General features: G+C 43.5%; 1 long non-coding RNA gene across 1 annotated transcript; it reads right to left on the bottom strand.

Annotated features, from left to right (window-relative positions):
• Positions 1–9,152: 9,152 nt before the first annotated feature.
• LOC116660207 lies at positions 9,153–21,463 on the bottom strand. The gene is made up of 2 exons (XR_004315613.1): positions 21,103–21,463; positions 9,153–9,460 (listed from the first exon to the last, which is right to left on the bottom strand). It is a non-coding gene; the product is annotated as an uncharacterized LOC116660207 (long non-coding RNA).
• Positions 21,464–23,418: the final 1,955 nt, after the last annotated feature.

Below are 23,418 nucleotides of genomic sequence, written 5' to 3'. Positions count from 1 at the left end.
GCTTTGAGCAGCTGGAGTCATTTGGGGATTAAAAATATTGTAGGATAATTTTTTAAATGTACACTCTCACTAGAGATAAGTGAGCTTTGGTTGTATTATGAAATATCAATTTTTTAAACTGAACTATAGTTGATTTACAATATTGTGTTAGTTTCAGGTGTTCAACAAAGTGATTCAGATTTATATATTTTTTTCTTTTTTTAGATTCTTTTCCATTATAAGTTTTTACAAGATATTGAATATAGTTCCCTGTGCTATACAGTAGGACCTTGTTGTTTGTCTATTTTATATATAGTGATGTGTATCTGTTAATCTCAAACTCCTCATTTATCCCTCCCCCTCCTCCCTTTCCCCTTTGGTAACCATAAGTGTATTTTCTGTGTCTGTGAGTCTTTTTCTGTTTTGTAAATAATTTCATTTGTGTCATTTTTTTTAGATTCCACTTATAAAAGATAAGTGATATTTGTCTTTCTCTGTCTGATTTGCTTCACTTAGTATGATAATCTCCAGGTCCATCCATGTTGCTGCAGATGTCAATATTTCATTCTTTTTTATGGCTGAGTAGTATCCCATTGTGTATATATATATATATATATATATATATATACCAGATCTTTATCCATTCATCTGCTGATGGACACTTAGGTTGCTTCCATGTCTTGACTATTGTAACTAGTGCTGTTATAAACATTGAGATGCATGTATCTTTTCTAATTAGAGTTTTTGTCTTATGAAATACCAATCTAACTGATATTTTAAATATCAACTAAATACCCATTTCCAGGCAGTAATCTTCTCTTCTGAAAGGCATTGAATTTAGAAACACACTTATAAAACAATGAGATAAAAATCAGATACATTCTAAATAATGAAAATACGTGATCTGTAAGTAATACTCCAGGAAGCCAAATAAAGATGCGGCTAGAGGAAAGTCCATGTATAAAAACATTAGCTCTTCTGAGATGCTCCACCAGTACCATTCTTCAGGGATGATTGAAAAAAATATTGGCATGTGCCTTTCCATTCTGATTAATCTAGGAATTTACCTTAGAACAGATATCTTTATGTCATATAATAGAATTGGAAGCAATTAAAAAATACTTTCCTTATAATCTTTTCACCCAATTATCCATCACTGCTAATAATTTACTTACAGTAAAGGAAGTCCAGAAAAGAATGATTGCATTCTACTGTCATTCATACTATCAACCCCTAGTACTTGTAGTTTAGGGTGGAAAAGCCACCACCACCAACTTTGAGGATGTGGTGAAGATCCAAAGAAGTACTGTACACAGCTGGTGAAACAAGAAAATATAGGATGTCCAGGAACTAAACCAAAAGGCGTGGCAGCCTAGCAGGAAAACTCAAGCCTATAAATACCCAAGACTGGGGCTGGCCTCATTCTGGGGTTGTTCCAGCTTCCCTGTCTTCATAAAGTGGCTTTAGTAGCTTATGGATAGCAAAAGATAGATATAGCTCAATTTGGTCCTAAGTAAGTTTTGAGTTTCTGAAGTAGGTTTTGATTGAAGTGTGGAAGAGCACAAATCTTCCCATTATCACAAAGTAAACACACCTGGTTCCAGTATCAAGCTCATGGAATAAAAGCTAGCCAGTAGCCAGAGCCTCCCTCATCCCGCTCTCAGGCACTACCCCTCCCATTAAAGCCGTAGACTGGTGTAGCCATTATAATAGAATCACATGGTACCGTACGCATTCTTATGTATCTGACTCCTTTTATTCAACACAACAGCCAAGAACTGGAAACAACCCAAATGCTTAGCAACAGAAATAATGAGTAAGTAAATTGTGCTCTATTCATACAATGTTCTACAACACAGCAACCAAAATGAATGACCTGTTGCTACCTGCAGCAGCATGGATTAATTTCACAAACATATGTTGAGTGAAAGAAGCCAGACTCAAAAGAAAATACAATCAGAAGCAAACAAAACTAAGCTGTGGGAGTAGAAGTCAGAGCTGTGGTTCCCTTTGGGGATGATGGAAAAGGTAATGTCCCAGGAGTTTTTTTCAGTATTTTAAACTGTAGCCACTATAATGAGTTAGGGTTTAGGGTTAGGATTGAGAGTAGTGTTAGGATGTTACATTGTCCTGATTACTGATGAGGTTGAGCATTTTTTCATATTAGCTACTCTTTGGGGGCATGTCTGTTCACATCTTCTGCCCATTTTTCTGTAGGGTTGTGTGTCTTTTGCTCACCGATTTGTTTCTTACATGTTCCAGATACAAGTCCTCTCTTGTATCTGTGGTTATACCTCTCTGGTTATATGTACTGCAAATCTCTTCTCCTCCTCTGAGCCTTGCCTTTTCTTTTTCTTAAATGGTGTCTTTTCAAAATTGAGATATAATTCACCATCTCATACCATACATAAACTACACCTACTTAAAGTGTACATCTCAGTGGTTGTCAGCATACTGACAAGTTTGTACATCCATCACCACTATCTAATTCCAGAACATTTTCATCAGCCCAAAAAAGAAACCCCACTCCCACTAGCTTTCACTTTGCCTTCTCTCCTCCTGTGCTTGCCAACCACTACTCTACTTTTTATCTCTATAGATTTGCTTATTCTGAACACTTTGTAGAGAAAGAATCATACAATATGTGTTCTTTTGTGTCTGGCTTCTGTCACTTAGCGTAACATTTTCAAGGTTCTTCCATGTTGTAGCACGTGTCAATATTCCATTCCTTTCTATGGCTAAATACTATTCCACTGTATGGATATAACAAATTTTGCTTGATCAGCTGATGGACAATTTGAGTTGTTTCCACTTTTTGCGTGTTATGAATACTGCTGCTATGAACATTCATATACAAGTTTTTGTGTGAACAAATGTTTTCATTTCTCTGGAATTTAAAAATAGGAGTGGAATTGCTGAGTTTATATGATAACTCTATGCTTAACTTTTGGAGGAATGGCCAAACTTCTCAAAAACAGTGTAACCGTTTTACATTTCCATTAGCACAGTACAGGGGGTTCCAATTTCTCCACATCCTTGCCAACACTTGCTTATTGTCTGTCTTTTTGGCTATGCCCTCTTAGAGGATGTGAAGTAGCATTACTTTGTGGTTTTGATTTGCATATTCCTAATGACTTATGATGCTTATCATCTTTTCATGTGCTTGTTGGCCATTTGCATACCTCCTTCGAGAAATGTTAATTCAAATCCTTTGCCCATTTTTATTTTTCATTGTTGAGTTGTAAGAGTTATTTTTGTATTCTGGACACAAGTCTGTTATCACATGTATGATTTGCAGACATTTTCTCCCATTCTGCGGGTTGTCTTCTCACTTTTTTGATAGCATCCTTTGAAGCACAGTTTTTTACAATTTTAATGAAGCTTAATTTTTCTATTTTTTTCTTTAGTTGCTTGTGTTTTGATGTCATATCTAGGAAAACACTGCCTAATCCAACATCATAAAAATGTGGACCTATATTTCCTGCTAAGAGTTTTGTCATTTTAGCTTTAGTCTACAATCCATTTTGAGTGAATTTTGGGGTACAGTGTACGGTAGGGGACCAATTTCATTCCTTTGCATGTGCATACACATTTGTCCCAGCACTATTTGTTGAAAAGACTATTCTTTCTCCCATTGAATTATTTTGGCATCCTTGTCAAAATAATTGACCAAAAATATAAGGATTTATTTCTGGACTCTTTCTATTCCATTGATCTAAATGGCCATCCTTATGGAATACCACAGTGTCTTGATTGCTGTAGCCTTGTAGTTAGTTTTGAAATTAAGAAATGTTCATCTTCCAACTTTGTTCTTCCTTTTTAAGATTGTTCAGGCTATTCTGGGTCCCTTGCATTTCTATATGAATTTTTGATCAGCTTATTAATTGCTCCAAAAAAATAGCTAAGATTTTGGTAAAGACTGTGTTGAATTTGTCAATCAATTTGAGGAGTATTCCCATCCTAACAACATTAAGTATTCCAATCCATGAACATGGGATGTCTTTCCATTTATTTAGGTCTTCTTTAGTCTCTTTCAATGACATTTTGTAGTTTTCAGTGTACAAACCTTGCATCTCTTTTGTTAAATTTAGTCCCAAGCATGTTACTCCCTGTGGTGCTATTGTAAATGGAATTGTTTTCTTAATTTCATTTCTAGATTATTCATTGCTAGCATATAGAAATACACTGGATTTTTTACATTGATCTTATATCCTGCAACCTTGCTGGACTCATTTATTATCTCTAGGGGGTTTCTTTGGTATGGATTTCTTAAGATTTTCTATGTACTAGATCATGTCATCTGCAAAAGAGATAGTTTTACTTCTTCCTTTCCAGTCTGGGTGACTTTTATTTCGTATCTTGCCTAATTGCCCTGGCTAGAACCTCCAGAACAACGTTAAATAGAAGTGGTGAGAGTAGGCATCCTTAGTTTGTTCCTGATCTTAACAGAATCTTAGTTCTTTCACCATTTTACCAGTGGGTCTTTCTACTAATGTAGAAAGCATAGTGTTAGCTGTGAGGTTTTCATAGATGTCCTTTATCAGATTGAGGAAGTCCCCCTCCCTTTATTTTTTCTAGTTTATTTAGTGTTTTTATCATAAAAGTTTCTGAACTTTTTCAAATTTTTTCCTGCATCTATTGAGATGATCATGTTGTTTTATTTTTAATTTTATTAATATTATATTATTTGAGTTTCTTATTTTGAACCAACAGTGTCCTTTGATGAACAGAAGTTCTTATTCTTAATATAAGCCAATTTATCAATCTTTTACTTTAGGTTTTATGTTTTTGTATCCTGTATAAGAAATCTTTGCTTATCCCAAGATCATGAAGGTACTCTCCTATTAATCTTTCTTATGTTTTGTTGTTTTACCTTTCACATTTAGGTCTACAACTCATCTTGAATTGATTTTTTTGTTTTGTGTTTATAGAGATCAACATAAATTTTGCCCATATTGATTTCCAACTGACCCAGCACTATTTATTGAAAAGATCATCCTTTCCCATTGCTTGGATGACCAAAGCGTCGCCCTTGTCACAAATTGAGCATGTGTGTGTACTTCAAGACTCTGTATTCTGTTTCATTGGTCATTTGTCTGATCCCCCCCAATGCCACACTCTCTTAATGACTGAGCTTTATAACAAGTCTTGATGATGCTGCAGTGCAGGTGCTCTTATTTTCTTTTTCTTCAAGATTATCTTGGTTATTTTTGGCAGGTTATATCACTGTGTGAATTTTACAATCAACTTGTGAATTTACACACACACACACTCTGGAATTTATACTGAGATTACATTGAGTCTACAGGTCAATTTTGGAGAAAACTGACATTTTTAGAGAGGCTGAGGATCCATATGAGTTCCTAAGTAAGGAATTTAAAGCCTTGTCTTTTCTATAATTTTATTTATATATTTATTTATTTTAATATTTATTTATTTATATTATATTGTTTAAAATTTTTTTTTATTTTGGCAGGATATTGGGGGAGGTAATTAGGTTTATTTATTTTTAGAGGAGGTACTAAGGACTGAACCCAGGACCTCATGCATGCTAAGCATGTGCTCTACCACTTGAACTATACCATCCCCCTATAATTTTGTTTAATAAGAATAAAGATAATAATAAAAATAACAGCAACAATAGCTGACATTTTAAATAATTCCTATATGCTGGAGTTTGGGCTAAATGCTTTATGGGTTTTACCTTATTTCATTATAAAAATTTGCCAAAAAATTATGAGACCTCCCTGAAGAAAGCCATAACATTTTGTTAAAGGCATAAAAACAATAGTTGAACAAATGATGAGGCACAGCATGTCCTTGGGTGGGAAGAATTAATCATCATTAAAGTGTCAATGGTTTTCAAATAGATATTCACCTTCAATTAATTCTAATCAGAATATCAATGGTGTTTTCCTAGAGCTGTACAAAAGCATTTTAGCATTTATATTAAAGAAGTTCTAAATGTTTTAGAATTGACAACAAAAATCTTTAATTTCAAAAAAAGAATATTAAGATAGAATTACCTTAACAGATACTACTTTGCAAAATACAAATGTAACAATTTTTTCAAAACTGTATAGTTTTTTATTTGTTTGGCTCACAAATAAGCTTACAGATCAGAAATCCAGAAAGTTGAAAAAATCTAAGTATATTCAAATTTACTCCAAAATAAAGAGCATTTTTGTTTCATGGAGAGAAGATAGTTTATTTAATTAATGCTTTTGGCCTAATTGGTTATTGATCTGCAAAGAAAATGCCTCCAACCATGAATAAAATCATTATGAATGGATTAAAACTTGAAACAAACAAACATAAAACAAAAAATAATGGGATAAATTTAGGAGAAAATTTGCATAGCTTCAAGACAGAGGAGAGGAGAGATACTTATGCAATACAGGGATTCTAGAATCCATGAGGGAAAAGATAAACAAGTTTGACTATAAAAAATTAAAATGCAAAAACAAATTGGGAAAAGTATTTGCAACTTTTTTGACTGATGAGTTAATGTCCTTAATACATAAGGAGCTATTGCAACTGATTTAAAAAAAAAAAACAAACTCAACCCAATAGAAACATGAGCAAAGGGTATGACTGGCAATACATGGAAGAGAAAATAAAAATGACAAACAAACCTTTCAAAAGCTCTCCAGACTCTCTACTAGACGAGGGACTACAACTAATATCAATGTGATAGTAGTTTTTTTTTTACCAATCATATTGGCAAAAATTTAAAGTCTTCAAAAGCTCATTCAGTGCTTATGAAGGTTTAGAGGAAACAGACCATCTTATACAATGCTAGTGGAAGGGTAAAAGAACCTGGTTGGTAGCATCAGTTAAAAAAAAATATATGTATACACACACACACAAACATACACACATACCTTTAACCCAGCAAATGCATTTGGTGGATGTAAAACTTCAGAGGACATATGTTCACAGATGGCCTTTTGCAGTTATTGAAGAATAAGTTAGATCTGTTGTGTGGAGTGTTTGGGATGTCCAGACCATATTTAAGTTGAAAAAGCAAGTTGTAATGTTATAGACCCTTTTTTAATTGAAGTATAGTCAGTTTACAATGTTGTGTCAATTTCTGGTGTATAGCATAATGTTTCAGTTATACATATACATACACACATTCGTTTTATATTCTTTTTCTTTATAGGTTACTACAAGATACTGAATACAGTTTCCTATGCTATACAGAAGAAACTTGTATGTCTATTTTATATGTAGTAGTTAATCTCTGCAAATCTCAAATGAACTCCCAATTTATCCCTTCCCACCCCTTTTCCCCTTGGTAACCATAAGTTTTTTTCCTATGTCTGTGAGTCTGTTTCTGTTTTGTAAACACATTCATTTGTGTCTTTTTTTTATTTTTTAAGATTCCACATATGAGTGGTATCATATGGTGTTTTTCTTTCTCTTTCTGGCTTACGTCACTTAGAATGACAATCTCCAGGTCCATCCATGTTGCTGCAAATAGACTCTTAATACTATACATTTAAAGAACATTTATTGTGCAGTAGGGTCAGTTCTAAGTGATTCACAGGTATTTATTTACTCATGAAAACATCAGGACCAATGAGGCTGTGCTCCCATCAATCCTGGTTTATTGATGTGGCACCAAAAGTTCACACAGCGGGTGTGTGCTGAAGCTGGGATTGGAACCCAAGCCTCTGTTTCATGTTTGTGTTTTTAACCTTTCTGGAGTTCCACATGTTGATCCCATTTTAAAACATGGTCCAATTTTAAAGAAAAAGAAGGAAAAAAGAAGCCTCTATAGATGAAGTATTTTTAATGAGATGTGTGATATGAAATAACTGCAGGCAGTTTTCCTACCTTTTAATGCATTCTTTCTGTTGTAAGGATCACTGGTTCTCATTGGAATCATCTGGGAAATTTAAAAAAATGCTGACGCCTGGGCCCCATTCCCTGAGATTCCGATTTCATTGATGTGGAGTGTAGCCTGTGCATCAGATTTTTACAAGCTCCCGGGGTGATTTTTAATGTGTAGCAAAGTCTGGGAACCACTGGTATCGATAACTTAGGTCTGAAGCCCTGTTTCGGAAAAGTCTGGCACGGGATCTGTGAAGCTATTTTTGCAATTGTCCTGTTAACCGCTAGATGGAGTCTTGTCCACATGACACTAATTCAGTGACCAGGTTTCTGCAGGATTCTTTGGGAGGCAAAGTAGGAGGCATCCAGGAAGCATGGAGAGATTGCAGGGACCAGATCTCTGACCAGGTATTCTGCCAGGCTTTGGCCTCACACTGTATTATGCAGTTAATGTACATCTTTGCAAAGTTCTGGGAAGAAATTCTCATCGCCTTTCAAGCCTGACTTTCCCTCAAGTCAGAGAGACACACTCCTTAGTTTCTTCTTGTTTCTGTGTCTTTTCTTGGACATGAATTACAGAAAGTCGTTCTTTGTGGAAAGGCCACACTCTCTGTTGCTTGGCTGCAAGGGTAAAATTGATCGACGCTCTTTGGAAACTCCTAATGAAAAGTACATAATTGACTGTGTTGTAAGTAGCCAGGAGGGCAATATTTAAACCTTGCTTCTAGATTTAGACTGGTGGTGGAAGTAAATTGGACAGTCAGAAGAAAGTTGTTCAATTAAGATGATTCCCATCCCCCTAACACACATGAGTCTGATTTTTCCAGAAAACAGGTATTTCTGAGCTGAATTTTTTTCCTTTGATCTCAAAATAAACACCAACCTGCACACTTCTTGGTCCTGCACTGTTGATTCATTAAAGAGCCATATGCTGATTTCCTGTTAAGAGCTTAACTCATCATGATTATGGGCAAAGTCAAGAAACAATTTAAGGAAAAAAGTTGCAAGAAAATTAGGCTCAAAACTAAGTGTAATTACAGTATCAGTGTTTCCACTATTTGGACTTTTTCCCATTGGAATTTATAAATAATGTTCTTTGTAAATGCACAATTTTACATGTTTCCTAGAACAAAGAACTCCAACTCAACAAGGAGTGAGATGGAAACTATATCCCAGAGCAAGGAATTAATGTGAAGGCCTTGAGATTTCTTCCATTGCTATTCACTCACAAAGCAGTTTATAAACTGTGAGGCCCTGTAGACCATCCTACCAAAAATCTGTACCAAAATCTATGCTAGTCCGGGTTCTCCAGAGAAAACAGAACCAACAGGGTATCATATACATATGATTTATTTTAAAAAATTGGCAATTCCTTATAATAAATTTCTCCACACTATAGAAGCTGAGAAGTCCCAAGATCTGTGGTCAGCCACCTGGAGGCCCAGGAGAACTGATGGTGTATATTCCAATCCAAGTCCAAGTCCAAGTCCAAAGGTAGGAGAAGATCAATGCCTCAGCTTGAAGACCATGAGACCAAGAGAGTGAATTTCCCCTTTCTCAGCCTTTTTTCTATCCAGGCCTTCAATGAATTGGATGGAAATCCAATAGCTTTCTCAGAGTGTGTTCTATGGACTTCTAGTTCCTTGGGACGGAAATTAGAAACTGTTAGTACAGGCAATTTGGTATCAAAGAGTCCCAAGGTCAAATAAGTTTGTAAAATCCTAGGTAACATAGCTAAACAGATTTCTTTTCTGCAGTCCTTCTCAAAGTCTTTAATATGTTAATGGGCTTTGCCATTATCTAAGAAGAGGCGATACTTTGTAAAGCTTTCCAAACCTATTTAACATACTATCTTGTTTGGTATTAGCACCTCTCCAATTGCTGAAATAGTGCTTTGTAAAGTACCTCAGAGCAGAAGCAGTGTTTTATCTGATTTTGTACCCCAGGGCCTAACTCAGGGCCTGCCAAGCAGAAGAGACCCAATAAACATTTGAGGGTCTATTAAATGAAATGATGAATGATGAAGTAGTGATACGGCCAAGCCATAAACAAATTTTGCACGGGACTATCCTGAAACTATGGCAAGGACGTCCAAGCCCACTCCCAGAGGCCAGGAAATCTGAAACAGGTTTTGAGGACCCTGGAGTCAGAGCTTAAGCTGTCGTCATCAGGGAAGATGCCATGAAGGTGAAATTGCTCGTTCTTAGTGAAGTGGATGCTGCCTGTGACTTGCCCATATCCCCTGTTTTTCCGAACTGCTGGCACCTGCATTTCTGTCTGAGGTTTTTGGGTTTTTTGTTTTTTTTTTTGTTTTTTTTTTTTTTTTGCTGCAAGAGCCAGTTTGCTGTCCACTCAGCAGGCCCTGGGAGCAACTCTCATCAATGATCAACTGGGTGGGGTTGGTGTATAGATACCCCAGCTCCCCACCCCTGGTTGGGATATCTCCGTATTGCATGTTTCACCTGTCCCAGAGAGGTCCAGGGGACTGTGCTTAAATGGCACACAGAGGCAACTTGATAACCCACCGTCTCCTCCCATCCTTGCTTCACTTCCCTACTCCCCTCCTAGGTTCCCCTGGGATCACCTCTCCCGTGCCCTACTTGCTTCTGATCTTTGGCTCACACTGTGCTTCTGGGGAACCCCTAAGACAGTGCTTACCTCTCTGTGTACTCTTTCCTGTCTTGACTCCGCCTCAACTACTGGAACCCCTGGAAATCCTCCCTCAATTATTTCTTAGAGTCCTCAAAGGGAAGCCTCACATTGACCCACAGTCCCATGTACCAACTGTAGTCATCACAGTGCATGTCCCAGTCACATGCGTTCAGTGGGTATTAAAGAGACTCGGCAGTGAACTTGGTCCTGTGCCAGGCACTGGGGGTACAAAGGTAAAAGAGGCTTGGAGCCAGCCCTCATGAAGCTTCCAGGCTTCTAGGGAAGACAAGCACAAGTCACATTATCACACAAATCAACACACAACGATAACCTTTAATAAAGGCTGACAAGTCAAACCCTGAGGTGCCATGAAGGAGAAGGACAGAAGGGTCTCATCCAGTCACGGGTATGAGGATGGCTTCTCAGAGGAATTGAGCATATTGTTGAGACACGAAGGATGAATAGGAACTGGGTAGGTTTGAAGGGGGGTATGGTGGGAAGACAGATCCAGGCAGAGGGAATAGCATATGCAAAGGCCCTGAGTAGAGGAGTATGCTTCTGTCTATGCCAATATTCCTGATAGGTGGGCTTCCCAAGGTTCCTGAATCCATCAGTCCCGCCTAGGGAACAGGAGCAGAATGGTGGGGGAAAGGCCCCCTTCTTAACTCTGTGCCACCCTTTGTCCTGTGGGACCCCAAACAACTCCGCTTGCTCCCTGAGGCTCATGAATGTCTCTCCTGCAGACTGGCTCCATCCCCTGTTGTGTAGACTGCTCACCAGTTCCTCTCTCTGCACGAGGATTGCCCTCCCCAGGTCCCTAGGAGATGGGCTTGCTTTGACCAATGAGATGTGAGCAGAAGTGATAAAGTCCACTTCCTAGAGGAAGCCTTTGCGAGCTGGGGCACAGCTGCTTCACTCTTTCCCCTCTCATCGCCCTGGCAACTGGCGATGTTCCAGACAGGAACAGCTCTGTCTGTCTGGGATGACTGTGAGACATCAGCTGACCCTCAGTAATCATGTAACATAAGCAAGAAAGAAACCTTTGTTGTTTTAAGCTACTGAGATTTGAGGGTTCCTATTAGAACAGGGTCTAGCCAACCCTGGCAGATAAACCTGTGAAAACTGCCCCAGGGAAGACCCACCCAGCACACACAGGCCGGCTACACAGTTGTGGTCTCTGGGGCCTGCTGCGTTGCGTTTGAATTCTGGCCCTGCTGCCCCCTGGCTCCGAGACATGGGGCAAGTTGTTCAAGCTCTTTCTGCCTCTGCTTCTCTGTCTATAAAATAGTGAGACTCGTATTTACTGCATATTCTTGAGAGGGTTATATAAGTTAATTCATGTAAAGAGCTTGGGAAATCGCCAGGCACAGAGTAAGTGCTCAATAAATATTAGCTTTAATATTAATATTTCTTAAAAAAACAAGCAACAGTTGGACGCCGCAGGTGGCCCAGATCCCTCCTTAGGAAAAATATTATCCAAAGGAAACCTCACTGGCATCTGGCCTCCAGGAGGGGCAATCCTCTGTATCAAGGGAGGCAAACTCAAATGTCTCCAAGGAGCCAGCGAGTGGCATCAGTGTGTTTAGCTCTTTTTATTATTATTATTATTTTTCATGTTTGGTGGGGCCTGGGTACCAAGAAAAACTCAAGTCCACTATAACAAAACCAATGGTGCAAACGAAGTGACAAGTGACAGCTGGTGCTCAGCTCCCAAGCTGAGGGGCTGTGGCTAATGTAGGTGAGGAGTAGGGAAGAGGCCGTGCCCCATCCAAAGGGGCAGCTGGGGCCATCCACATGCGGGTGCAGTGATCTAGATTTTCAGAGTTCTCTTTCTCTTTTTTATTTAAGGCTCATTATTAGTTTTTTTTTTTTTTTAAAAACACAAGATTTTTATTTAAACAAGTCTGGATTCAAATCTTTTTTTTTTTTTTTTAATGGAGGTACTGGGGATGGAACCCAGGACCTCATGCACGCTAAGCACGCACTCTACCACTGAGCCACACCCCCTACCCCCATTCCCCAGGGCTGTCTTTTTATGTAGGAGATTCAGATTTTTAAAATGTGAACGCATTTCTTTTTAAAATGCTTTTTTGGGGCAAATACATCATGTTAAAAAGTTAGATGCAGTTAGTGATTTGCATCTGCTGTTTGCAAGACCCCCCTCTTGCATGGGTCAAACATTCGCATCACTAAATGTTTAAAGCGCTTTTTAAAATGGCTTTTGCGGAATCTAGGCAGCACTTTCCCAAAGATGTGCCTCCACCTCCCGCAAACATAAAATCACTCCCATTTTTTTGAAATGGCAATGTTTTCAGGATCCACCAATGTCTCAAAGTTACGCAGACTTTGGTCCCCGTCTCAGTCTGAGCTCAAACCAATGTGAACATGGTCAATGAAGAGTCAGCAGCCTTTGGGAGGAGCAGCTTGTCTGGGCTCCTGGCCTCTGCATGGGGGCTGAGCGGAGATGGGGCGGCATGAACCTGCCCTGTATCCCCACCAGTACCATACCCTGCTCAGGGCCACTATTTGGAAGATGAAGGGTTTTGAGACAACTTTGAGGGGGTGACCCCCCACTGCAGCCCTAAAGCCATGCTGCCTGCTGTCCATTTGTCCATTTGGAATCTGTCTGTGCCCCCCTCCCCAGCCCCATCAGTGTTCAGCCGACAGCAGGTGTGTGCAGTTCCCGGGCTGCGGGCTCCCCAACTCCCTTTCTGCTCTCCCACACGATGGAGAAATTCCAAGAGTTTAGGAAGTCACCCTGCCCCATCCCTTGTCTGTCACCCTTGGCCTGACGTGACCGTGATTTCACATCAGGCGCAGTAAAGCAACGGCATCCTTCAAAACCATTACCAGTGACTTCTAAGTTGACACCAGGCAGATCACTGAACATTTTTTTTTTTTGATGATTCAGTCTCTTATCTGTAATGTAGGTGTAATAATAGCACCTTCAGAATGTCATGTGTCACATAAGTCATTAGCATTTCCAGAACCCGGTGAGCTTCTCAGGGGGAGAGATGGTTTACCCCCACTGCCCTCCACCCTGTGATCCTGTACGTGAAGGTCTCCCTTTTCTGGTAGCAGAATGAGGGAAATGATTTTGAGAAACGTGATTTAAAACACTTCACGGTGATGCATGAATACTTCACATGACTGTCAGTGTTGCTCACTGCAATTTATCGTTCCATGTGGGTTTCTCCAAACAGAGCTGGCAGATATTTTTTTTCCCTTCCCAATCCGACCTCAATTCCAATTCCAACCTTTGTCTAATTTTTTGCTTGTGGTCTAAACACATAGCCACACACAAACATGGGAACAAATTGGTTTTTAATCATACAGAAGATGGGAAACGGGGTGGGGGGGTGCTTTACTGGGTAATGAAGTGCGGAGAGCCTAACGTTCCGAAAGAACAAAAAACCCTTTCTAGAGACATTTTTTTCCCCCAGAATCATCCTCATTAATATTAAAAGACATTTGCTGCCACTTTAAGAGATGAAGCTTTGTAACATGTCTGTAACTAGTGCAGAACAAATTAATTTATTTCAGGTGGGCTCCCGGCAGCGGCTGGGGGAAGCTCTTGCTTATACCTCCATCCTCCCAGCAGGTGCACTGGGATGGACTCTTTCTTCTGTGGGAACTTTGGTCCTGGCAAGGGCTTGTTACCCCCAAGGAGAGAGGGTCAAGGTATTCTAGCATCTCTTCCAGGCTCACACTAGAGCAAAAGACTTGGGCTTTAAGCACAAGATGAGGATCTGGTTATTTCTATATTTTTTTGTTACTCTCCAAATATCCTTGGCCCTGCACTTACAAGAGTGGGTGCATCGGAAGGCCAGGGGCATGGGAGTTAGGGGTGGGGCCCGTCCACACATGCTTGCCATCCCCTGGTGACCAAGAGCACAGAGATGGGCCTGGGCCAGCAGGGGTCAAGAGGCCAGCCAACTCTGGGCAACCATCCTTCATTAGATCATGGTGCTCCAGCTACCAGAGCTCTCTAAACATCCACTTATGAAAACAGCAATGCCCTGGCCAGCACCCTGGCCAATCCAGTTCTGATCAGTCAGATGATGTCCCCTCTGACTGGCTGGTGCCTGTGCCTCCTGGATTATTCAATATTTTGAACGTTACCCCTGCCCATGGGCATGGAAGAAGTAACGGTTCCCAGGCATCCGTGTGCATGAGCTCATTAAACCACATGGAGTTTTACTCTGTAGAAACTGCTATGCTCGGTTTCACAGGTGAGGAAACTGAGACTCCAGTTAAGTCGTTTGAGATCACTTAGTCAACCAGTGGGAGAGTCAGGACTCTCCTCTGTGAGGCAAGACTCCAGGCTGGCTCGCTCATCCTGGTGTTCCCAGATCTGGCACAGTGTTAACGCTCAGTAAATATCTATTGAATGAATGAACTGAAGAGTAAATAGCTGAGTGATCATCCACAGGCCCACACTTTTCCATTTCCTGGTGCTGCATCCTTGGGGAAGAAAGACACTTCTGATTTCTCGTATTTTTGCCTCCTCCTCTAGCCCTTGATATCTGAGAACCCAGCTCAGAGCAAAGCAGGCTGGCAGAAGCAGCACCTTGCCCTTTGCTAAGAAAGATGTGCTTCGTTCCCACCATGGCTCCCTTTCGAGCTCCGTTCACCTCTGAGGCCACAGCAGCTCCAGCAGCCCTGCCACAGATGGGAGTGGCCAAGCTCTGTATCTGTGGTTATGTCTCTAAGTCTCAGTTTCCTCATCTGTAAAATAGGAAAATAACATAGCTTACTGTGAAGATTGGGCGAGACCAGATTTCTGCAGGATTTAACCTGGTGGCCCTGTTATACTCACAGTGCAGGTGCAGAAAAGGTTTTTCAGAATGTGTGTAGGGGGATTCTCTGCCCTAGTCTTTCTACTTTTAAATATTTGGAAATGTGATATTTTTAAGTAAAGGGACCCATACAGGCATCTCAGTGATGCATTAGGACTTGTTTCTAAGGGAAAGGCAGGTAGAAGCCCTTCTAGGGCTCAGGGCAGGTCTGGAAGGGAGACCTGTAGGAGCAGGCAGGACAGGGAGCGGTACAGAAAAGCCAATTATTTCCTCCCTGCGCTCAGGAGGTTTATCAAGTTCTCAGCACACAGAAGCCTGCCCTGAGGTTCCAAGCTGAATCCACTAAACCGACAATGAAAGCCCCATTGTTGGGAATCCAGAGAATTAAGAGTCTGATAATGAGAATGTCCTCATTCATCTCTTATCTGTCTTGGATTCACGTTCATTCTTCCATTCCCACCCACTTCCTCAAGCCATTTCTCTTAAACCTCTCCTCTGATCTACTCTCACGGCTCCCTGCCATCACCATCTTACAGGAATAACTTCATCCTTGGCCCTTCCTTTTTGACCCAAAACATTTCTGGGCTCCATCCCATCCCTGCTTGCCCCAGTGGCTATCCTCCGAATGTATCTGACAGGGCTCGGAGAAGGGCTCTGGGGCAGTGCTTCAGGCTGTCCATCAAGTACTTCCCGGTCTTTTTCTGGGCAATGATGGAATTGGAGTTGGCCGTGTAACTTGCCCTGTGACACGAAGTTAGCTATGTGACTTGTTTTGGCCAATAAAATGTGAGTGAAAATGATATGTGTCACTTCCAGGCAGGAGATTTAAGAGCCAGCAAAGCTCCATTTGCCAAGCTTTTTCCCTCTGCCGTGCAGCTGGCAACATTCTGGCTAATGATTTCTCTGCCAACCTGGAATGAGGTTGATTCAGGGCAGAGACCCCAGTCTCCCAACAATGGGCATGGAGCATGATTGAGAAATAAATCCTCTTTGTTTTATGCCACTGAGATGTGGAACTGTTTGTTACCACAGCAGGACCTATCCCAAACTGACTGATGCAGATCAGATTTCAAGAGAGGAAAGGCTGTTAGAAGACATGCACCAGGTCGTGGCTAATGGTTGGTGACTGGCCTTCCCCTCCAGGGTCCTCTGATATGGAAGCAGAGGTGGGGGGTGGGGGGTGGAGCACAGCCTCAATGAGGGGGCCTCTATAACAGTTGTTACTGCACTGATGGAAAGACTTTAAGGGGTCAGTGTGGAAGACGTGACTGAACATGGCTAGGCTGTGAGACAGGATAAGACGGGGTCAAAGGGTGGCTTTGTTTTGTCTTACCTCCACAAGCCAATGTCACAGTTCCCTGCCCTTGGGGTCTACTCCCAAACTCACACCAGCACCCATCACCCCCCAACCCATACTCCCCACCCCCTACCAGGCTAGAATTTGGCTAATCCCTTTAGATCCCAGACCATGATTGAAATTAGGATGGACATTTCATGCACCATTTTTCCAAGAGTCAACCAACTTCCCTTTCTACCAGTGCCTTCCACCTCTCATGTGGTAGTAAATATATAAGGTTTCTAACATTTTGGGTCTTTATTTTTATAAACTCACATAGAGTAAGATGCTGAAATCCTAAGTGTACAATTTAGCAAATTCTCATGAGGCCAAGACCCCTGTAATCATCACTCAGTTGGTAAATTCTTGCAGGATGCTAACTTGGAACTTCCAGCAGAGGCACGGAGGCCCATAGAGGCTGCATTCCAAAGTGGCGAGCAAAGAACCAGTTCCATGACTCTCAAAACCAAGGCCCCCTGGAGAGTTTAGAAGGATCGAGTTGTTGGATATTAGAGAAGATTTGTAAAGAGCATCTCTTTGGAGAAGACTGAGCTATTGTACTGACAACCCCACCCAAGAGAGGAAGAGCGGAGCTGCCTCCTCCCTTCCTCAGCCAGGAGGGAGGGGTCTGAGGGACCACATGGAGTGCTGGACATGTGTCCCTTGCCATAAAGGGGACTCAGTGGACTGACTGCTTAGGAAGTCTTGAGGACAAGGGATCAAAGTCCAGTGGGATTGTTTATCAGTGATCCATCCATAGAAAAACTACCTTGACAAGGGACTGAGTTCAGCACAGTGCCTCTGGGTCCACCAACAGTAGCCTTTATTGTAACTATTCTTGCCCTTGGATTTGAGGCCTGGTAAAGGGGTATATCCCTCCTGGGGAAGGTTTCACTGCTTCATGGCCATTTATTGGCTAATTCAGAGCTGGGTCTTTGTTCTTGGAGAGCTGTCATTCCAAGCACAGCAGGGGCACCAGCTGAGATCTGAAGGGAACAGATCTAAACATCTCTCCCACCACCCATCTCTGCCTCCAAACAAACCCCCCCACCCCAAACTTCTTACATTCCATCATTCACCCTCCTTTGGGTATTACTCTCAAAGCTGCTGGTGACTACCCTATGGATTGGTTAGGGCCTTGGATTGCTCTGAAATATGGAATCTGATGTTTTTCTTCTGGACTGCCTAGCATCCCACTGCCTTCCTTTCCAGGGTGTTCCCCACCATGGGAACCTCAGTCAATGGGAAACATGCAGGGATGTGCTGGAGTGAGATTCACCAGCCCATTGGAGCCAAGATTCTTAAGTCCTCAGGAAACTTTTGAGCTGGGTGTTAAATGGTTGTCAGATAAAAATCCGTCATGGTGGGAATGTTTACACCATAGAAGTCATCAAATTGCCACAGATCAGAGCTTTTCCCACTGGAGAGCAGATTGTTAACAATTTGCCAGCCCACTGCTGGGCATATCAGTTGGGCTAAACCAACTGATCCCCTCTGAGGCTCTGAACCTTGGATAATTGATCCAAGATAAGGAACAAGACGGAATCCACTTAGGCAGTGGCCTCTGGCCATAGCAGGGGGCAGTGCCCGGGGAACCCCGACATGACCTTGGACTCTTCCTTCTGCCTGACTTCTTTTGTTCCTGCCCAGTTTCCAAGACTCCTTCTCCTACCTGCCCATCAATTCCAAGAGCTACCCGTTCTTGCTAAGTCAACCAGAACCTGCCCCGCCCGAGGATTCTGCCTGATATAGACCAGTGATCACCTGGAGGCCCCCAAAGAGGGAGAAGCAGCTTTCATGTTGATTTCCCAAAGGGAAGTGGTGCTTGGAGCAAAGCAGCCCTGGGCCCAGCAAACATTTAGGGAGCACCTACTCTGTGCCAAGAGGCAGATATCTAACAACTAATTATGCCATTAACTCTTCTGTGGTTTGCCGCATCATCATGAGTTCATACCAATCTATTGATAAATATTCAAACTCTGCAGTGGATAAATTGCTGGGCAAGATACTAAGGGACGTACTGAAAAATGTCAACAATCTGCACCTCCCTCCCTGACTTTTCAGTTTAGCTGGTGACATAGGTATGTGCTCATGCAGCTGAGTATCTGACTGCACACAAGTGCTCACTCGTAAGAAGGGTGAGGAGCTGCAACTTCCAACATGAGGGCTCAGGGAAGGCTTTCTGGAGAAAGTGGGATTTGAGAAACAGCCTTGACAGTGGTCTCGCGTGTGTATGTATCAAGAAATGTTATTTCCTTTATCCACTTTTTAAAATGGCATTGTTATTGGAAAATAACATCCATTCATTTCCAGAAAGGGTTCAGCAACACCCAGAAAACATACCTGTGAAATTAGCCACCTGCAATCCCACCACCCATGGGTGACCACAGCCAGCACGGCCCCGCGCCCTCCTGCACAGCTGCGCGATCCTGTAATGCACGCTGTTGTGCAACCAGCTGTTTTCACTCAACAATACGTCATGGACATTTTTTTCCATGCCAATTATTCCCGATCTACATCACTATTTAAGTGGCTGGAGAGTATTCCATTCTACGGATGTGCTCTAAATTCATCAAATCCCCATTGATAAACATTTAGTGTTGCGGTCAAGGGCACAGACTCAGGAGCCCCACAGTCCAAGCATAAATCCTGGCTCTACCAGCTGGGTGATCTTGAGTGGAAACCTATCCTCTGACTGCAGGTTCCTCCTCTATTAAACAGGGGCATTTATAATACCTGCTGCAGAGGGATGTTGTGAGTAGTTATTTGTAAAACGTACATAACAGTTTACAGCACACAGTAAATGCTCAATTAAGGCCAACTGTCGTTCCCCATTACCTACTTAGGATAAAACTTACAACTGGAATGAAATAGTTAAACGTTAAATATAAAGTCCTAATCAACACCGTCCAATTGCCCTCCAGAAATGTCCCCTTCACTGCTGGGCAGGAGGACCTGTGGTTGGTAGGAGGCCGAGAGGGGGACAGTCACTGCACTGGAGACCCTCCCAAGTCACCGGCAAACCAGCCAGTGAGGTCTCACTTGCCCAGCCTTCTGGGTGGCATTGTGGAGTACAAAGCGGGAGGAAAGTAAGAGCAAGTCAGGTCAGACTCTCTCCCTTTGATTTCTAGAAGGAAAACTAGAGTTGAGGCCATATTCAAAAATATAGGTCAAATCTTGGTTTCTGTGGTTACCAAACACTGTCAACCACCCTCCCTCCCTCCCTCGGGGGTGATGCCAGGGTTCCGAGGCCTGGCAGCCGGGCCTGGCTCCCCTCGGTCTGCGCCCCCCGCCCCGCCGGGGTCCAGGGACCCGCCGCTCTGCTGCCCCGGGGGCCCCCAGAGAGTCTTCAGGGAGCGCGGCAAGGGGGCGGGGCCCGCGGGTACCCTGCCCTCCACTTCTCGGGGGGCAGGGGGCTTGGCGTGCTGCCGATGGGGCTCGGGGTCCCCCGCACGGCCGCCCTGCCCACCCGCCCGCCCGGCTCCCCGTGCCCGCTGCGGCGGGGAGCGCCCCGCCTGGGCATGGGCCGTGCCCGCCCGGAGGAGGGAGGAGGCCGGCCGCCACGGGAACAATGTGGTCGGTTGTTTTGCGGACTGTCAGCCTCGTTCCCGGATCCTCCTTTCCACGCCCCTTGGCCTAACCGCCACAGGCCCGGCACGCAGAGGGAAGAGCCCCCTTATTTGGTCTTGGAAAGAAAGGGGAAAGGTTATCCTCAGATGCCTGCGGCGTTGGGTCATCGGCCGGCAGTTTTTGGCCGGCACCCGGGAGCAGTGCCGACGCCCGCCGGTAGGTGGCGGCACCGGGCAGCGCCTCGCGGAGCTGCCCGAAGTGGTAAACAAGCCCGCAGGTTCCGGTACCTCGATCTCGGGGTCCTCTTTTGTGTGCGCGCTGGAGGGGAGGTGGGGGGGTGACCGGGAGGGGAAAGGGGGAGGGGGCGCCAGAGGAAAGAGGAAGAGCGGGAAAAGAAGAAAAGAAAGCCTTTTTTTATGCGACAGTCAAGCTTTCAAAATCGGAAAATCGGCTTCAGTTTGAGGGTGTGACTTTGCCGTGTGGATTTCACGTGAACCCTTTTGCGAGTGCACGAGGGGATGCGCTTCAGGTTTACGGTCAGCGGGGCGGCCGGGATGCAAATTCCTTTAGCGACCTTAATAAGGTACTAGGTGAGGATTATTTAGGACCAGTTTGGAGGATTCCTTTCCCCTCCTCCCCTCCCCCAGCCCTCCCGCACTCCCTCCCTCCTCCCTCCCTCTGCCAGCCTCTCAGGTGAGCTGCGGAGGTGGAGCGAGCCACTTGCCTTCTAGTGGCCTGAGCGGGATGGAGGCGGAGGTTCCTAAGCGCTAAGCACGCGCTGACCCTCCCACCCTACTCGCAAGCTAGGACTCGTCCTCGCCATTTTACGCGGAGGTCACGCAGACAGCAAGTGGCAAAGCTGGGATTCGAACCCTTGTCCTTCACACTTAAAAGCCAAGCCTTGTCCCACGATGATGGACACCTTACCTCTCCAGGGCCTCCTCCAAATAAAGCTCATGTAATATGTATCATTCTCCAAAAAGTTCTCTTAGAAGAACCAAAGCAATGTGATTTGAGTTTCTTCAGCAGAACAAAGCAAAAGCCACTACCGTGCGGAGGGGACGCTGGTGGGTGAACCTGCTCTCCCAGGTGGGAAGGAGACCCGAGGTCAGGGCGGGGTGGGGTGGGGGGCCGGAGCTTCTGCCGAGAGTCTCTGGGGGCAGCATCCTGCTGAGGTACCTGTTGCTCCACAGAAGGCTCCAGAGAGGGGCCTGCTGGGCGGGAAGCTGTGTTAACTTTTATTTTCTATTTTAGGCAAGTTACAGGCAGCCCTTTTGTTTGGCTGAGCGTCCCACAGGCTCCCCCGCCCCTGCCCATCGTTCCATCTGCCTCCTGGGGGGCGGGGGCGGGGGCCGGGGGGGAGGGAGGCGGAGGCGGCAATAATTTTCACTTAGAAGACCTGTTCTTCATCTGGAAAGAAATTAATTTTCCAAGCCACACAATTATAGGCTACTTTTAAAACAGTTCCTGGAGTGACAGTTTCATGCTGAGCTTAAACGGTGCCAGTTTTTCCTAAAAAAAAAAAAAAAAAAAAAAAAGTTTGTGTGAACAAAGTGAAATCCAAGAAATGTGGTTTTTGTCTATCTCTCTCTTTTTCATGAAATAGTAAAAAAAAAAAAAAATTTAAGAGCTGCTTCTACCCGTTTTGGGGGGTTTCCAGGTTTCCAAGAATTTACTTAGCTTGCTACATCGTATATTTCTGTGGAAAAATTACAGCAAGAATCTCTCTCAGATCATTGCTTTCCAGTCATTGTTTTATTGGTTCCCAGATTCCACAAGAACCAGCACTGTCTGGGTTTGCCCTGACATTCCGGAGCCCGCGTCCCCATACCAGGAACCAGAGGAATGAGGCAGCCGTGGCTGTGGCCTTGTCCTGCCCAGATGTGCTGGCAAACCCGAGTGTGGGGTCCTCTGAAGCCCTCAGTCTGCACCTCACTCTGCACTTCATTCTGCCCAACGTAAAGCTGTCCCCACATCTTGATTTGGGTCCATTCAGTTGCCTGGATTCTGTTCTCTGATTAAACCTTGAGGCAGGCAGAGCCCTGCTGCACCGTCATCTAGGGGACCGCCCTTTTTGGAGGGGCAGTGACACCCAGCCACCCAGAACGGACTTGGGGAGCAGAGCTATGCAGCCTTGACCATGCTCCTTAACCCCTGTGCTCTAGCTCTTGTGAGAATTTGATGATTTCTTCATATGTGAAAAGCTTGGGGCACAGAGTAGGGCACACCTCCCAGGGTTGTTGGGAGGGTCAACTGGAATGATGCCTGTAAAACCCTTAGCCTGGGGCCTGGCACCCAGAAAAGGCCCAGTAGATGTTTGGTGAGTGGTATAATTAAATCCTCCTGTTTGAGGGTCAGCTGTATGCTACAGATTATTTAAGGCTCTCTGCACATGCACTTGAATCCTATGGAAAACCTAGGATGCAGATAAAATTATTGCATGAGAGGTGGGTTTAGTGTATGACCCAAAGTCACACAGCTGATATGGGGTAGGGCCAGGATCTGTCTGACTCCAAAGTGCGTGCCCTTTTGATTATGGGCAGCCTAGGAGGAAAGAAGAAACTATAAACAGTCGTATGTGGTAAGCTGAAAGATCTTCATGAGAAGGGGTTACAGCTGACTCCTCAGTATGAATAACTTGCTATTATCCTTGAATCTCTGGGGTGGCTGTGGAAGATAGTGACATATGCTAATTACTTGTATAAATATAAGTACTAGTGGACAGTAGCCACCTTTGGCTCTCCTGATTGTCCTCTGCCTAAATTCCCAAAGCCTCATGGGGCCCTTCTAAGCCCAGGCTAGAGATGGGCCTATGTACTGGCTCTATGTACTGCAAAAGATAGAAACCCAACCCAAACTGGTTTAAGCAAAAAAGAGATATAATTATCTTACAAAACTGATAACAGAAGGGTGCAGCTTCAGGCATAGCTTGATCCAGGAGTTCAACAATATTATCCAGATTTGGTCTTATCCATATCTCAGGTCTGCTTTCCTCCATGTTGGCTTCTTTTTTAGGTTGGCTTTCTCACTGACTCTTTTTGGCCCTCCAGGCCCAAGAAAACTTGGGTCCCTAAAAGAAAAATCATGGTTCTCTTTATTAAAAGAGGCTAGGGGTACTGACAGGCAAGAACAATAGATGCCCCCCCCCATCCTGCTTGTGTAACACCATTGGTCAGAAAGATGACAGAGAAAAAACTTTAATAGTGGACATTTCTGCCATAATGGATACTCACAGACAGGCAG

The sequence above is a fragment of the Camelus ferus genome, chromosome 27, assembly GCF_009834535.1.
Source record: "Camelus ferus isolate YT-003-E chromosome 27, BCGSAC_Cfer_1.0, whole genome shotgun sequence".
Classification (NCBI taxonomy): domain Eukaryota; kingdom Metazoa; phylum Chordata; class Mammalia; order Artiodactyla; family Camelidae; genus Camelus; species Camelus ferus.
This window is presented reverse-complemented; position numbering and strand designations above follow the sequence as displayed.